The sequence below is a fragment of the Manacus vitellinus genome, unplaced genomic scaffold (genome assembly GCF_001715985.3).
Source record: "Manacus vitellinus isolate BGI_N305 unplaced genomic scaffold, ASM171598v3 scaffold_21_pilon, whole genome shotgun sequence".
NCBI lineage: Eukaryota > Metazoa > Chordata > Aves > Passeriformes > Pipridae > Manacus > Manacus vitellinus.
The window spans coordinates 13,664,581-13,669,256 of record NW_021939546.1 but is presented as its reverse complement, the minus strand read 5'-3'; positions in this window follow the sequence as shown (position 1 = coordinate 13,669,256).

Here is a 4,676-nt window from a genome sequence, read left to right as displayed (position 1 = left end):
ATATTCCCTTCGCTTGGCAGAGCCAGGGTAATGGCTGTGCTGTTGCAGGCCTGGAGCACTGGCGGTGTGAGCGTGCTCAGCTAGAAAGGACAGCGAGAGACTGCAGCGAGAGACATCCGGGAGTCCTGCTGGAAGGAGGCTGGTGGCTGCCACTGCTGCCCCTGCCATGCCATGGCTGTGGGCATGGGACAAGGAGCAGAGCAGGAATATGTTTTGCAGCTTGCTGTTTCCCCATCTGGGATGCAGACCTCAGGGCTGTACCTGCTGTCACCTCTGTGTGCTCAACCAGACTGGCCCTTGGAGGGTGTCTCCCCGTGGAGCCCCCAAGAACAGCAGGCAGCACACTCCTGTTCTGTGGGGTCAGAGCTGTGTGTCTGGGGCTCTTCTTGGCATCCCATAATGGCACGGACACAACACCTCTCTGCAGGGCACCCCATGTTAATGTATTTAGGCAGTGCAGTCGGGGTCACAGCCTGCTGGCACTGGACTCCCTGCAGAAGCTCTGAGGGGTGAGGACTGGGCTCATAGAAGATTCTTTTCCCTTGCAATGCCTGAGTGAAATCTAAGATCAGGTGCTTCTGCTTGGCTGTAACTCTCCTTGGACTGCTCCCCCTCCAGCTCCCAAAAGAACTAGCATGGGACCTCTGACCCATGTCTTCTGGGCAAGCTGTCCTGCCTCAAGGCATCTTATTTGAGGGGCTGATGCTTCTCCAGTGACTAAAGCCTCACTGAGGTTTTGGCCACAGCTTTTTTTGAGCAGGGAAGAGCCATCATAATAAACTTGAATTATACTCAGCCAAGCAGAGCTGATGTTGGAGAAAGCTCCTTCCCCGGCCAAAGGGCATAGCTGACAGCCAGGCTGTTTACCAGCTCTCATGTTACAGGTCTAATTGCAGAGGAGGCAGGTCTGGTGTCAGCCACCCGTTCAAATTGGAATGCACAAAGCCTCCCTGTTAGATGTCACTGCCCAATTTCATGCCTTGTGCTTCTCCTTCTTGGCGCTAATGAGTTCCCCTTGTCATCTCCAGTGCTTCCTGATGGGCCTCAGGGTGCTGGCTGGTGTGGTCATGTCAAAGTTCAACAGCAGCTGGTGCCGATGCCTGCCTCTGGCATGAGGGCAGTGTCTTTCCCTGCTGGGGAGGAGCATGTTCAGGTGCCCTTCTGCAGGGCACAGTGCTCTGCCCCACACTCTAAGTAGAGCATGGTACTCAGCCGATGCACGTGGCAGGTCAAGGAGAGAGCCTGCTCTGCTCCCGGGGGTTTCTTCTGCTGCTTTGAGCTGGGTTAGGATGGTCCCAGTATTCCTGCCCATCACTGGAGATCCTCTGGAAGGCTCTCCCATGTTGTGTAGAGCACCACATGGGGTATGCTGTTGGTGGCCTTGGAGCACGTGCTGCTTTTCCTTCTCTGCCTGGTATCCTGCATGCAGGCAGGAGCAGTCATGCTTCTTTCAGGAGCTGCCACAACTGGTCCCCTCCCAGGCAAGGTGCTTGGGGAAGGGAGCTGAGAAAGTCAGCAGCTGCTTTTTTCCAGAATATTCTTCTGACTTCCAGCAGCTTGCATCATGAGCCTTCAGCATCAGCTTTGCTTCCATTTTCTGAACGTCTTCTTGTACTTGGTAGACTTTTTCATCTCAGCACTCATCTTCTTTCTTTGAGGTGCTGAGCAGTGGAGGCTCCAGCACATGTCTTTGGGGGCCTTTGCTGGAAACCTCCCCAAAGGTGGAGTGGGAGGAGTGGGCCTCTGGGATGGTGTTGCTGGGCGTGGATGCTTCTCCAGAGAGCTCACTGGTGACAGTGGGCACTGTGCACAGGGTGGAACATGAGGGGTGTGGGCAAGGTGCTGGGGTGGTGGGAAAGCTGTCCACGTGGCTGGAAAGCTGATCCTGCCTGGGAAGGGGTCTTGAAACTCAATTGCTGACTGTTCTCTAATGCAGTGGTAGTGGCGTCTCCCCAGAATGAGTGTCGAGAGGAGCAGCTATGACAGTGCTCCCTCTTTGCCATTGTTACAATGCAGCAGCTGCTTATTTTAGCATAGCCAGTGCTGGATTCTCTGCTGGGGCTGTGTGCAGGATGTTTGTGTGCTGGAGCTGCATCAGGGTCTGCTGACTTCAAGGCATTGGCAGGATCAGGCCTTAGCCAGCAGCACCAACAGCCCCAGCCAGGTGGAGGATGAGCCCTCAGCGCTTCCCAGTGTGTGTGCCAAGCCCTGCTCTGCTGCCCTGCCACGGTCCCCATCACCCGTGGTGCTGTGCAAGGCTTGCCCTTCGTGTACATCACTCTGGGACTTGCTGTGGTGTGCCTGGAGTGTGCTCAGTGCCACGCTTTGCCTGTGCAGCTTCCCTGCCGTGAGACTGGCCTGCAGCAGCTCTGTGGCCAGCAGAGGTGAGCAGCTGGGGAGCTTGTGGGTCAGAAACCCAGTGCTGGAGGCCAGATCCATCCTCCATACATGGTGAGGTCCGTGCTTTGCAAACCTTGTGCCAGTTTAGAGGTTAGGGCTCCTGTGGTACGTGTACACATCATGCCTTGTAATCTATGATGCATAGGGATTTTTTTTCTCCCCACGATTTTTTAAGTGTTAGCACTGTTCAAAATAGAAGAAATAAGTTAATTAGGAAATGCTTGGAGGCATAAAAAGAGAGGCTGGGAAGAGATAGGGAGGGGTTCTGGGCTAGGGAGCAGGCACTGCTGCCGGCCTTTGCACCTTGTGAAGGTGCCCAGCAAGTGGGGAAGGGAAAGAGTGGGTTGTCACTATTCTGGAATCACAAGTGAGATTTATTCGGGGGAAAAAAAAGCATCAAGCTCCGATGGGAGCAAATAAGAGACTGAGCCAGTAATGGTTGGGAGCTCCAGCTTCAGCCCTGCTGCAGGATGACTCAGTCCTTAGCACAAGAGCAGGGGTAGAAGCCAAGTTCCTGCCCCCAGGAGTGGTTGAACTTTTAGCACATCTGCAGCTACTGGTCTGCAGCGAAGTAAATTGTTGTTTTGCCAGGAGGGGATGACAGTGGTTACCTCTGCCCCAGCAGCTGAGCGATGCTTTGTGCAGAAGTCTGAGATAGCTGAGAACAGAGCAGAGGCCTGGCTATCTGCTGAGAGCTCATGGGGCTCCCCTTGGCTGCTCTGTTGGGACAGATTTACCTCTCCCAGTGTCTTGCTTATCTAGGGTTAACCTTTTCTGTGTCAGGATACATCTCTTAGTGGGTCAGACACTGTCCCTCTGCAGCCCCTGTTGGCTGGCTCCATCTCCTACGACGTACTTCGTAACCTCTTTCTTTCTGACAAAGAGGTTATCCTCATTTTCCTCTGTCACAAAGTCTTGAACAGAGGTGTTTCAAATTATGGCCCAGGCAATGCCGACTGTGTAAGGTTCCTGCCATTTTGTCCTGCTCTTTGGTCTCACTCTGGGAAGCAGCAGGAGGGAGGCACAAGCACGCACTTGGGAGGCTTGTTCCTGTTCCCCAAGCTGCCAGCTCTGCATGCTTAAAAATAGGGTTTAAATCCTCTCCTGGGTACAAGAGCCACACAAGAATTTCGTAGAGCTTTTTAGGGGGGAGGAGGAGGATATTTGAGACCTGGAGCCAGGGTGGGGACACAGAAAAATCCTCTGCACCTGCTGGAATCATCCTCTGATTTGCTGGTGGGGTGGGATGGGTGCCTGATTGCCTGACAGATGCCATGGATTTTCCTTGCTCTTGGTGTGTGCAGTCAGCGATTTGAAATGAAACGTGCTGTGCCAGGCAGAAAACCTCGCTGCTGGAAGGTGGAGTTCAGGCAGGGGGTAGTTACTCTTCCCCCTCCATGTGCAAGGACATTGCTGGTTACCAGTTGCACCCACTCAGGATAAGTAACTAGTTAATATTGGACTTCAGATCTGTATAACATTCCTCTGCCAATAAAGCCTTGCAGCCTGTGTGAGGCTGTTCATGTGGATCTGAGCTCTGGAAAGCAGTAACTAGATCTCCCATAGCTGTGGGAGCAGGTAAGTGATGTTTCCCTTCTCCATATGAAGAGATGGTCTGAGCAGCCATGGACTGTCGCGAGAGATGGTGGCAGAGGCAGGGTTAGATGCTGGCCCTCCTGGCTCAGCTGTAATTAGATGGGTTTGGGGATATTTCAAAGGACTTCATAGAGGGATTAATCCCTGAGTTTAGTGACTGTGGGTTTCCAGGAATCTTTACAACCTGGCAGACAAAGATCTGCAGCAGCTCTTGCATTCCTTGGGCTCACAGATGAAAGTTTTGGACCACGCGTGCTCCCTGAGAGCCAGTGCATCCACAGCACTTTTCAGAGAGCAGGTGTGGATGGAAGCCAGGAGTGTTGGTCTGCCATGTCCCTTACAGCCCTTGTGTGGCAGAGGGTTCCTGTGCCCACCCCATCGATGGCACATCAGCAAGGAAGCATGCAGATTTGGCATGAGTGAAGGTGAAGGTGGGAAATGCCTAAGGAAAAGAAATTTCCAGAGTGAAGCATGAGGGGAGGGGAAGAACGTTTTGCAAGTCCTCTCCCTGCTGCCAGATCACTCTCGCTTCACTGAGAGTCCGGGGAGGGAGGCCAGCTAACACAGGCTGCTGTGGGGAGGGGGGCTGGCCTTGCAGGGCAGCCTGAGCACCGGCCTCCATCCTGGTGAGCCTTCCCCAGGCAGGACAGGCTGCATTGGTGCTCCTTGGCTGCTCTAGG